We start from the raw sequence: 13,863 nt of genomic DNA, 5'->3' as shown, positions 1-13,863 counted from the left end.
TAGCGTTGATTACGTGCGCCCGGCCTTCTTTATTGTCAGGGTCACATGTACTGTGATGCCTGTGCTGCATGGGTGTGGGATGGGTGTAAAGCAGCCGTGAGGGAGTGGCTGTGGCATGCTGACCTGTGATCAGCAGATCACTACAGGGAAGACCTGGGACATGTAGCATTGTAGTTCCCTCCCTGTAAGCATAAGCGGAGTAGGCTGGCTGAAACACGCATCCTTCATGACTTTACCAATATGGCGGTTTGAATCCGCACACCCAGCGAGATAGGTACACAATGGGTGCACGACTCTAATTTTTCTCCCACCCAAAAAATATATATATATTAATATTTAGGAAAACAGAAGCCATTATATTATTTTAATAACATACAAAAAAATTACAAAAAATATTTTTGGGAAATTAAAGTTACAAAACATCACAATTTGTTTTTCAAAATTACTGAAAAAACCATGGCTTTAATGAATATTATAATTCGAAATTAGCCTTTAAAAAACCATTGAAATTCCCTGAAAAAAACATAGGTTTCAGGCACGTTATAGTTAGAAATTAGCATTTACAAACCTTTGAAATTCACTGAAAAAACATAGGTTTCAGGCACATTATAGTTAGAAATTAGCATTTAAAAAACCTTAGAAATTCACTGAAAAAACCACAGATGTCAGGGACGTTATAATTAGTTGGACATTTCACTCATACAAAACCAGAGAAATTCCCCCGTTATAGTTAGTTCAGCTAACTATAACTCGTGGCCCGCAATGCACTGCTGATGACGTCACATATTACAGCATTCATGACATGGTCAGTGACATCACTGATGACACCACTGATGACATCTCAAATGACATCACTGATGACATTATCCACATGAACATCTGATCCACCTCCTCACACTCTAATATAACCTTTGATATACCCACTGTAAAATACAGACCACCAATTTTGAAACCATCGAGACACCCATACCAGTTACTACATACGCACTCACTGATTCCCAGGTCTCCAAACATATCCACTCATTCACCCATACAATCACTCATACATGCAGTCACTCATCAATAGAACGCTATCATATGCACTCATAAACCTATACAGACACTCACACACCACCACTCATCCCGAGTTACTATCACACCAAGTCAGTCATGCAAAGAATCAATCACACTTCCATTTACTGATCTATACAGTTATACACACACCACATCACTTATTCAAACAGAAACAAATGCATACTTACTCTCTTCTACAATCACTGATACAAGTACACACTCATCCATACAGCCACTCTCACAATCAGTGACTCTCAGATATAGTCATTTATATACTTCAACTCTCTACCTCTCTGTACATGCACACATATGCACATATATATATGCATATGCATTTATATATATGTATGTGTGTATATATATATTCACTGAAAAAACCATAGGTTTCACACATGTTATAGTTAGTGGAAATTTTACTGATAAAAAACCAATGAAATTGCCCCGTTATAGTTAGCGCAGGCAACTATAACTCACGCGACCGCAATCCTCTGCTGATGCTAATACTGTATTTAGACACTTATTTGCCCATGTCTTCTTCCATACATTTTTAGCTATACATATATTACAAATATTTTTTTTTCATAAAGACACATATGTCATCAGCAGAGGATTGCGGTCGCGTGAGTTATAGTTGCCTGCGCTAACTATAACGGGGCAATTTCATTGGTTTTTTATCAGTAAAATTTCCACTAACTATAACATGTGTGAAACCTATGGTTTTTTCAGTGAATTTGCAAGGTTTTTTAAATGCTAATTCCTAACTATAACGTGTGTGAAACCTATGGTTTTTTCAGTGAATTAGTACGGTTTTTTAAATGCTAAGTTTTTTTCCCTTATAATAAGCCCTGTACATTTGGTGGCCTACGGCCACCAAAAGCACAGGGGGTGGGGTAAGTGTGGATAGTGTTTTTTTCCATTGTAATAAGCCCAGCACATTTGGTGGCCTTCGGCCACCAAAAGCACAGGGGGTGGGGTAAGTGTGGATAGTGTTTTTTTTATTTTTATTTTTTTACCGTACGCTTACCGTAAGCGTACGGTAAGCGTACCCCGCGAAATTGCCGAAAAAAAAATAAAACCGTTTTTGCACTTGGGGGATGTTTGGGGACTCCCTCAACATGACTATGTGGGAGGGAGTTGTCAAAACAGCCCCTTTACATGTTTTTGGGCTTCCGATTTTAAAAATCTCTCTCAGTGCGAGAGACAAAATGGCGGCCGCCGCTTCCTGGTTTCGGCCGATTCGAATGTTTACTAAGATCTAAGAGCCAATCAGAATCGCGCTCGCGCACGCCACCGTACGCTTACCGTAAGCGTACGGTAAGCGTACCGTAAGCTGGCTCAGATATATATATTGATTTAAAGGCTATTTTCTCAGAATCTACTGAACAGATTTACACCAAACCTACAAAAGGCACTTCCTTGACCTAGGGACTACCTCTCTGCCAAATTTTGAGTAATTCTGTTCAGCCATTCGGGCTGTAGCTCGTTCTAAAGGTCCTATGGAAAAATGCATGGGAAAAACGCGTTTTGGGACCCCCCTTTTATCTCAGCCCCCGCTTAACGAATCCCCCCGAGACTTTCAGGGTAGGAGCGGAGCATAGCGCCCCACCTATTTTGAGAAATTCGCGAGTAATCGTCGACCGGCGCCAAAGTTATTCAAAATAGAATGTTGAGGTTTTCCTATGGAAACGTGGTCCTAACTATAACTACCTACTGGCTATCGCCAGTAGGTAATATATACATATATAAACATATAAATATAATCTGCATATCTATATAAATATAAATGCATGCAAACATATACATATATGCATACATATGCATGGTATGTACATGAAAGTTTGAAAAACTCTAATACAAGCAAAGCTAAAAAACCACCTAATGACAAACAGAATTGCTTTAACTTAAACGAGGGAGAGACCTATTGCATTTTCAATGCTTATTTACGTTGATTCCATCAAGAAGGCATTCAGATGTGTCACCCATTTTCCATAAATTCTGAATGGTAGCACTCTAGTTGCTCATTAGATCACTGTAGTAAAGCTACTGCTCACCAGGGAAGTCTGCTGCTGGTATTCAAAGTGCATGTTTCAGTCTGCATGTCAGAATTTTTTTATGAAATGGAAGAGGATTTGAGAAGTCAAATGGTGCCCTAATCTTTCTTTCTGCAGCACTAATCATAATTTCTATGGCAAAATGAACCCCCTCATTTTGTTCCTTTGCAAATTAAATGTTTTAAGTGTTACCACTTTTTTCCAATCAAGATGGCATCAGGTGTGCCATACTTTTGTCATAAGTAAGACTGTTAGCGCTCGAGTTGTTCTTTAAAACACTCTGGGACATTCTGTCATTGGGCTATACTTGGGCTACATATCGGTGATATTTGTGCTACATTTGGGCTCTTTCGTCTCTGGTGGCCATCTTGGGAGACTTATTTGTTTTAAAGTTTCCTAATTTCCTCATTTACAACAGTCTCCTCAGTAGGAAATACTTTCAGTTTTTTTACTTTCATTCCATCAAGAAGGCATTCAGATGTGTCACACATTTGCCATAAATTCGGAATGTTAGCACTCTAGTTGCTTATTAGATCACTGTAGTAAAGCTACTGCTCACCAGGGAAGTCTGCTGCTGGTATTGAAAGTGCATGTTTCAGTCTGCATGTCAGAATTTTTTAATGAAATAGAAGAGCATTTGAGAAGTCACTCAAAATGCGCCCAAATTTTCTTTTTTCCGCACTAATCATAATTTCTATGGCAAAATGAACCTCCTCATTGTGTTCCTTTTAAATTAAACTACTCACTCTCTACTACTCACTCGCTACTACTTTCTACTACTCACTCTCTACTACTTTCTCTCTACTACTCTCTAATACTCTCTACTACTACTCTCTACTACTCACAACTACTCACTCTCTACTACTCTCTACTACTCACTCTACTGCTCTCTACTACTCTCTACCACTCACTCTCTACTACTCTACTACTCACTCTCTACTACTCTCTACTACTCTCTCTCTACTACTCCCTCTCTACTACTCACTCTACTACTCTCTACTACTCACTCTTTACTACTCACTCTCTAGTACTCTACTACTCTCTACTACTCTCTACTTCTCACTCTCTCCTACTCACTCTCAACTATTCACTCTCTACTACTCTCTCTACTACTCACTCTCTACTACTCTCTACTACTCTCTACTACTCACTCTACTACTCTCTACTACACTCTACCACTCACTCTCTACTACTCTCTACTACTCTACTACTCACTCTCTACTACTCACTCTCTACTACTCTACTACTCACTCTCCACTACTCACTCTCTACTACTCGTTCTCTACTACTCTCTACTACTCTCTCTGCTACTCACTCTCTACTACTCCCTACTAATCACTCTCTACTACTCACTCTCTACTACTCTACTACTCTCTACTACTCTCTCTACTACTCAATCTCTACTACTCACTCTCTACTACTCTACTACTCTCTACCACTCTTTACTACTCACTCTCTACTACTCACACTCAACTACTCACTCTCTACTACTCTCTCTACTACTCACTCTCTACTACTCTCTACTACTCACTCTACTACTCTCTACTACTCTCTACCACTCACTCTCTACTACTCTACTACTCTCTACTACTCTCTCTACTACTCACTCTCTACTACTCACTCTCTACTACTCTACTACTCACTCTCCACTACTCACTCTCTACTACTCGCTCTCTACTACTCTCTACTACTCACTCTACAACTCACTCTCTACTACTCTACTACTCTCTACTACTCTCTCTGCTACTCACTCTCTACTACTCTCTACTACTCACTCTCTACTACTCACTCTCTACTACTCACTCTCTACTACTCTCTACTACTCTCTCTACTACTCACTCTCTACTACTCTCTCTACTACACACTCTTTACTACTTGCTCTCTACTACTCACTCTACTACTCACTCTACTACTCACTCTCTACTACTCCCTACTACTCACTCTACTACTCACTATCTACTACTCTCTACTACTCACTCTCTACTACTCCACTACTATCTACTAATCACTCTCTACTACTCACTCTGTACTACTCTCTACTGCTCACTCTGTACTACTCTCTCTCTACTACTCACTCTTTACTACTCACTCTCTACTACTCTCTACTACTCACTCTCTACTACTCTCTCTCTACTACTCTCTACTACTCACTCTCTACTGCTCTCTACTACTCACTCTCTACTACTCTCTCTCTACTACTCTCTACTACTCACTCTACTACTCATTTTCTACTACTCATTCTCTACTACTCTCTCTCTGCTACTCAGTCTCCACTACTCACTCTCTACTACTCTCTACTACTCACTCTCTAATACTCACTCTCTACTACTCTCTACTACTCACTCTCTACTACTCTCTACTACTCACTCTACTACTCACTCTTTACTACTCATTACTACTCTCTACTTCTCACTCTCTACTACTCACTCTCTACTACTCACTCTACTAGTCTCTCCTACTCACTCTCTGCTACTCTCTCTACTACTCTCTACTACTCTCTCTCTACTCTCTATTACTCATCCTCTACTCTCTACCTCTCTACCTCTCTCTACCTCTCTCTTTACTACTCTCTACCTTTCTACCTCTATGTCTCTACCTCTACGTCTCTACCTCTACACCTCTACCTCTCTACCTCTCTCTACCTCTCTCTACACGCACACATATGCACATATATGCATATGCATTTATATATATGTATGTATGTATATATATATATATACATACATATATAAACATATATATAATCTGCATATCTATATAAATACAAATATAAATGTATGCATACATATACATATATGCATGTTATGTACATGCAATTTTGAAAAACACTAATAAAAGCAAAGCTAAAAAGCCACCTAATTACAAACAGAATTGCTTTAACTTAAACGAGGGCGAGACCTATTGCATTTTCAATGCTTGTTTACTTTGGTTCCATCAAGAAGGCATTCAGATGTGACACATTTGCCATAAATTCTGAATGGTAGCACTCTAGTTCCTCATTAGATCACTGTAGTAAAGCTACTGCTCACCAGGGAAGTCTGCTGTTGGTATTAAAAGTGCATGTTTCAGTCTGCATGTCAGAACTTTTTAATGAAATAGAAGAGGATTTGAGAAGTCAAAATGTGCCCTAATTTTTCTTTCTGCAGCACTAATGTTGGAGGGAGGACGTCGTCAGCAGGGCTCAGAGGGTGGTTTCAGGATGAGTCTTCTTCCGTAGGGTCAGCCGCGATCCGATCAGCAGGGCTCTTGACTCCGGGATACAACTACTGTCTTGTTGTCGGGTCGCCCCAGATATAGGACTGGAGCCCTTTGATGTCCGGACCCTTGCGCCCGGAGGGGGCAGAGAGGCCGGGTAGGGAGCGGCCACACGCCCAGCAGGAGAGGCGCCAGGCCCCAGAGAGCTGTGGGGCGATCGCACCTAGGTGTGGAAGGACGGTTGGGGGTCCCATCGATACTGCCCTCCGCCGGGAGTGGGTAGGGTTCACGTGGTATCCCCCGGGCCAGGGGTTGGCGCCTCGATGTCGGGCCTCGCTGGGACAGAGGCCGGGTGAAGCGGGGTCACGCAGGTGGTCACGTGGAGTGACGTATAATCCAAAATGGAGGAGCCCCGAGGTGCATGGGACCTCGTGCGGCTTAGCGCGGGGAAACAGGACCACGCCACGAGGCCGGCTCCCACATGCGTCCCCCCAGCTGAAGGCAGGGAGAGTCACCCATCTCCTTGGGGGTTCTCCTCACCGAGGCGGAAGAATCGGGACAGGCCGTCAGCACTGGCGTGGTCGTTGCCGTGCCGGTGTTCCACAGTGAAGTCCATCCCTTGCAGCGAGATGGACCAGCGCAACAGCTTGGGGTTCTCGCCCCGCATTTGCATGAGCCACCGCAAGGGCCGGTGGTCAGTTTGGACCTTGAAGTGGGTGCCGAAAAGGTAGGGCCGGAGCTTCTTGAGAGCCCATACCACGGCGAAGGCCTCCCGCTCGATGGTGCTCCACCTCTGTTCTCGCGGCAGCAGTCGGCGGCTGATAAAGGCCACAGGTCGGTCGAGGCCCTTGGCGTCCACCTGGGAGAGGACCGCCCCGATCCCGTACTCCGAGGCATCGGTCTGGACTACAAATTCCTTGCTGTAGTCAGGGGCCTGCAGCACAGGGGCAGCGCACATGGCCGCCTTGAGAGCATCAAAAGCGGTCTGACAGCGGGGCGTCCAGTGCACCGCCTTGGGCTGTTTCTTTGAAGTGAGCTCCGTAAGGGGGCCCACAATGCTGCCATAATCCATGATGAATCGTCGGTAGTAGCCTGTGAGGCCTAGGAAGGCCCGGACAGCGGTTTGGGTTGCGGGGGGCTCCCACGCCTGGATGGCATCGACTTTTAACTGGAGGGGCGCCACCTGGCCACTCCCCACCTGGTGGCCCAGATAGGTCACAGATCCTTGATCGATCTGGCATTTACTGGCCTTAATGGTGAGCCCGGCTCTTTGGAGAGCGGCCAGGACTTCCCCAAGGTGTCCTAGGTGCGCGGCCCAGTGGTCGCTGAAGACGGCAATGTCGTCGAGGTAGGCCACGCTGAAGGCTTCTAGTCCGGCCAGGACCTTGTTTACTAGCCTCTGAAAGGTCGCTGGGGCGTTCTTCATACCGAAGGGCATTACCCGAAAGTGGTAGTGCCCATCGGGGGTGGAAAAGGCGGATCGTTCCTGGGCGCCGGGAGTGAGCTTGATCTGCCAGTACCCAGCAGTGAGATCAAAGGTGCTTAGGTAGCGGGCGGCCCCTAAGCGATCGATCAACTCATCTGCTCGTGGCAAGGGGTGGGCATCGGTCTTGGTGACTGCGTTCAGGCCCCGGTAGTCGACACAAAATCTGAGTTCGGGGGCAGTGACGGGGGCGGCGGCCTTCGGCACCAAGACTACCGGGCTGGCCCACGGGCTGTCGGAAGGCTCGATGACTCCGAGGGCGAGCATCTTGGCGACCTCGGTCTGTATGCAGGCTCTGACTCGGTCAGGTACTCTGTAAGCGCGGTGTCGTACAGGGGGGCTGTCCCCCGTGTCCACGTCGTGGACGCACCAGGGGGTCACCCCGGGCGTGAGAGAGAAGAGGGCAGCGAAGGGTTGCAGCAGCTTCTGGCAGTCATGGCGCTGTTCTGGTGTCAGGGTGGCGGAGAGGCGGATGCCCTCCACGGAGCCGTCTTGGCCCGAGGACCCCAGGAGGTCTGGTAGGGGCTCGGAGTCACTTTCGCCCCCATCGTCGGTAGCCAGCAGCAGGCTTAGTTCAGTTCGGGCAAAGTGGGGCTTGAGCCGGTTGGCGTGCACGACCCGGAGGGGGTTCCTCGGGGACTCCATGTCGACCAGGTATGTGACGGGGCTCTTCCTCTCAACTACCTTGAAGGGCCCGGTCCACTTGTCCTGCAGGGCGCAGGGGTCCACGGGTGACAGGACCCAGACTTGCTGGCCTGGCTCGAACTTGATGGCTGAGGCATTTTCGTCATACCAGCGTTTCATGTCTTCTTGGCTGGCTTCGAGGTTGGCTTCTGCCAGGGCCCGGAACTTACGAGTCTGGTTCCGCAGGGTCAGGAGGTACCGGTAGACGTCAGGAGGGGCATCTTGGACTTGCGCCTCCCAGCCCTCCTTGACCAGGCTGAGGGGCCCTCGGACGGGGTGCCCATACAACAGTTCGAAGGGGCTGAAGCCCAGGGATTTCTGTGGTACCTCCCGATAGGCGAACAAGAGGCAGGGCAGCAGGACATCCCATCTCCTCCTCAGGGGCTCTTCCAGGCCCTTGATCATCCCCTTCAGGGTTCTGTTGAACCGCTCGACCAGTCCGTTCCCCTGGGGGTGGTAAGGGGTGGTGAATTTATAGGTGACCCCACATTGTTGCCAGAGGGACCTCATGTACTTCGAAATAAAGTTCGTACCCCTGTCGCTCACCACTTCTCGGGGGAACCCCACCCTGGAGAAGATGCCCATCAGGGCCCGGCCCACCACTGGAGCTGTCACGGTGCGGAGTGGGATGGCCTCGGGGTATCGGGTGGCGTGGTCAACCAGTACCAGGATGAAGCGGTGCCCCAGGGCGGTTCGGGGATCTAGGGGCCCCACGATGACGATTCCCACTCGTTCGAACGGGGTGTGGACGGCTGGAAATGGTTGGAGGGGGGCTTTCACTCGCCCCCCAGTCTTCCCGCTAGCTTGGCAGGTCGGGCAGGACCGGCAGTGATGGTCCACGTCTCTTTTCATTCGGGGCCAATAGAAATGGGTCACTAGGCGGCTGTAAGTCTTGTCCCGCCCGAGGTGTCCGGCGAGAGGCATGTCATGTGCCAGGTTCAGGAGGAACTCTCGAAATCGGAGGGGGACCACCAGCACCCGGCCGGCCCCTAGTTCGGCGACTTTCTGCTCGCTATACAATAAGTAATTGTCCCAATAGACCCAGTGGGTTCCCGTGGGGTCCCCCGCAGCCTGGGCGGCCGCTTGCTGTCGGGCCCCCTCGAGGGATGGGCAGGCCTTCTGCTCTTGCTGGAATTGTTCGCGGGTGGGGCCCCCGTCGTGGTGCCACTGGGCCAGCTCGGAGATCTCGCTGAGGGAGGCGGCCTTGTCGGGAGAAAGTTCGGACGGCCCGGCCTCCTCGTCAGGTTCCTCCGTGCCGGAGGAGGGTGATAGTTCGGGGCCCGTCGGCTTGTCGGGGGCCGTGGCAGCGGCTGGTTGGGCGGTCATGGACCGGGTGGTGGCGCAGGCCCACTCGGGCAGTCCTAGCATCCCCAGATGCTCTCGGCGTTCCACCTGTGCCCAGGGTGAGCTCTCTAGGTCGTTCCCCAGGAGGCAGTCCACTGGGGCGTTGTCGCGGACAGTTACTTTTAGGGTGCCGGACACTCCTCCCCACTCGAAGGGGATCCTGGCCATCCGGCACATGCTCTCGGTGTTGTCCGCGGTCCGGACAGGGCATAGGACATGCGGCAGGATTAGTTCGGGGGTCACCAGGTGGCAGCGGACAGCGGTCACACTGGCCCCAGTGTCCCGTAGGGCCTCGGCCCGTCGCCCATTGATGGTGACCCACTGTTGGTACTTCTGGGTGTTGCTTGGGATGGCGGCTCGGGCACCATTTCTCGGGAGCCCAGGCATACAAGCGACATGGCAGCTGGTTCCCACTCGGGGGACCCGTCGTCGTGGTTTTCCTCCTCGTCTTCTCCCTCCCCAGGGCTGCGGCGGCTATTTGTCGGGGAGGGGGCCCAGCGGTCCCGTTCCGTCGGTTCACGGGACAGGCCGGGTCGCTCGCATAGTGGCCGGTCTGCTAACAGCCGAAGCAGGTCACTGTCGGTCGTGGTCCAGGCCGTGCGATAGGGGTCCCCCTTCGGCCCTGGGTCGGGGAAGTGTGGTTGGTGGCTTGACCTCGTGGCGGGCTTCTGGGTGGCCCGGCCGGGAATTCTCGACTGCGGTGGGACCCCCCTCCTCCGCCTCGCTGGCGGGGAGGTCCCGTGGTACTCCGTGGGTAGTCCCCCACTGGGTTCCGGGGGACCCGGGTGTTGACCCATCGGTCTGCTTCGGCGGCGAGCTTCCGGGGCTCGGTCAGTTTACTGTCCAGGAGGTGTTGCCTTAGTTCAACAAAGCAGTTGTTGGCGAGGTGCTCCCAGACAATGAGGTCGAACAGTTCATTGTATGAGGTGACCTTGCTTCCTTTTATCCAACCTTCCAACGCTTGGCTGAAGAAGTCCACGTATTCGACCCATGTGGTACCGGGGAGCTTCTTGCAGTCCCGGAAGCGCTGCCGGTACATCTCGGCTGATAGTCCGTAGCGTGTGAGTAGGGCTTCTTTCATGTGGTAGTATGAGGTCATCACCGCTTCGGGGAGTTGCAGCAGGGTAACCCGGCCCTCGCTGAGGAACCTCCCCCATAGGCCGGCACCCCAATCCTTCCGGGGTACCCGATGGGAGGTCATGGCTACTTCGTACGCTCGGAACCATTGCTGGATGTCGTCATTTTTATAGTACTCCTTGACGACATCATTGGGGATGTGAACCTTTGGCTCGGTCAGGGGCAGAGCGTCCCGGGCTCCGGGGTTGCTGGTCTCCCCCGTTTTAGCTTTGAGTTCAAGTTCCTTAAGGCTCCTCTCGTGCTCGAGGGTTAGCCGTCTCTACTCTAGTTCCCGATGCCGTTTCTTTTCCTCGATTTCCTCTTGCAGCCGTAGTTGCTCCAAGGCTATCTTCTTCTCCGCCAGTAGGAGCTCACCGTCCAGCCGGAGTCAGGCGAGGTCCATTTCGTGTGTCCGGACCCTCTCCCGTTCTCGCATTTCTTCATGGGAAAGGCTGGTTTCTAGGACGGTTCGCCCCCCATCTGTCGGGGTTGGGGTCGGCAGGTTTCCGTCCCGGGCCGAGGTCCCTTCGGCTCTGGGTGGAGTGGTCTCGGGTTCTGTCCAGGCTTTCAGGGCTTTCTGCATCTCTTCCTTGGTGCCCAATCCTGTGGTTGGGATCCCTTTGTCCTTGCAGAATTGTTTCAGTTCTTTGTGGGTGTATTCTTCCAACCTTTCCGGCTGGAAGGTTGCGGCCACGATTGCCTCTTGGCCTTCCATGGTTCCCTTTTCTTTTCCGTCTGGTTAGGTAGTGGGTGCGTTACTTGCCTGTACGATTGCGTCTGGCTCGGATCCCGTCGCTGGCCACCAAATGTTGGAGGGAGGACCACCGGGGAGTCGGGGAGACTATTCCGGGGCACCTTCCTACCGCAAAAGTATAGCCGAGCGCCGCTGAGAAGCCGCCTTCGGGGAGGTCCTTCTCCTATGATCGTACTAGGCCCAGTAACACCACCACACAGGACTCAATATCAGTTGCTTGACTTGGTTCTTTATCAAAAGTAGTATGTTCAATATTTACAGTGGGATCGAGGGATCCAGTAAGAGTCTCAATGTCTGTTAGGGGGATAGGGTAGCGGGACAGTCTTAGTACCAACCAGGTACGGGAGGGCTCTGCGCCAGACCTTGAGTGCTGGTCTCAGAGCGGCTCGGACGTGGGGAGCCGCGACGGCGTCTGCAGGGCTCGGGTGGTAGTTCCGCTTGGGTCGAGCCGCGACACAGTCAGCAGGGCTCCGGTGGTAGGTCCGCTTCGGTCGAGCCGCGACGAGGTCAGCTGGGCTCTGATGGTAAGGTTCAACAAGGTCGGGCCGCGACAGCGTCAGCAGGGCCCCAAAGGTTTATGAAGATCTTTAAGCACGGTGGAGCCGCGATGTCGTCAGCAGGGCTCAGAGGGTGGTTTCAGGATGAGTCTTCTTCCGTAGGGTCAGCCGCGATCCGATCAGCAGGGCTCTTGACTCGGGGATACAACTACTGTCCTGTTGTCGGGTCGCCCCAGTTATAGGACTGGAGCCCTTTGATGTCCGGACCCTTGCGCCCGGAGGGGGCGGAGAGGCCGGGTAGGGAGCGGCCAGACGCCCAGCAGGAGAGGCGCCAGGCCCCAGAGAGCTGTGGGGCGATCGCACCTAGGTGTGGAAGGACGGTTGGGGGTCCCATCGATACTGCCCTCCGCCGGGAGTGGGAAGGGTTCACGTGGTATCCCCGGGCCAGGGGTTGGCGCCTCGATGTCGGGCCTCGCTGGGACAGAGGCCGGGTGAAGCGGGGTCACGCAGGTGGTCACGTGGAGTGACGTATAATCCAAAATGGAGGAGCCCCGAGGTGCATGGGACCTCGTGCGGCTTAGCGCGGGGAAACAGGACCACGCCACGAGGCCGGCTCCCACAACTAATCATAATTTTTATGGCAAAATGAACCCCCTCATTTTGTTCCTTTGCAAATTAAATGTTTTAAGTGTTACCACTTTATTCCAATCAAGATGGCTTCAGGTGTGCCATACTTTTGTCATAAGTAAGTCTGTTAGCGCTCTAGTTGTTCTTTAAAACGCTCTGGGATTTCTGCCATTGGGCTATACTTGGGCTACATCTCGGTGATATTTGTGCTACATTTGGGCTCTTTTGTCTCTGGTGGCCATCTTGGGAGACTTGTTATGAAGTTTCCTAATTTCCTCATTTACTACAGTCTCCTCAGTAGGCGTACTGTCAGTTTTTTACTTTGATTCAATGAAGAAGGCATTCAGATGTGTCACACATTTGCCATAAATTCAGAATGTTAGCACTCTAGTTGCTCATTAGATCACTGTAGTAAAGCTACTGCTCACCAGGGAAGTCTGCTGCTGGTATTGAAAGTGCATGTTTCAGTCTGCATGTCAGAATTCTTTAATGAAATAGAAGAGGATTTGAGAAGTCACTCAAAATGTGCCCTAATTTTTCTTTCTGCAGCACTAATCATACATTCTATGGCAAAATGAACCCCCTCATGTTGTTCCTTTGCAAATTAAATGTTTTAAGAGTTACCACTTTATTCCAATCAAGATGGCTTCAGGTGTGCCATACATTTATCATAAGTAGGAGTGTTAGGGCTCTAGTTGTTCTTTGGAACACTCTGGGAAGCTGCAGTAGAACACAAAGGAATCAACTGACAGTCTCTGCCCTTGTTGGATGTACATGTTTTACTGAGAATGTCAAACTTCATTCTCACATGACTAAGAAAGATAATGTGAATTTACAGAAAATATGCTCTCAGTTTAGCTTATAGATCACCTTCCAAACCTCTGTGGGAAAAGCATGTGAAAATAGTTTTCTCTCAAACATGATTCATGAAATCCCAGCAGAAGGCTTTTTCACATGGTAAAATCACCTTAGAACATTCCACAATTCCTAAAATGAGTATGGTACCATCAACAAATGATTTATAATGTAACTAAAGTCTTAAAACCTTCTATTAACTGC

The sequence above is a fragment of the Triturus cristatus genome, chromosome 2_2 (assembly GCF_964204655.1).
Source record: "Triturus cristatus chromosome 2_2, aTriCri1.1, whole genome shotgun sequence".
Lineage (NCBI taxonomy): Eukaryota > Metazoa > Chordata > Amphibia > Caudata > Salamandridae > Triturus > Triturus cristatus.
Note: the sequence above shows the minus strand (reverse complement) of the source record.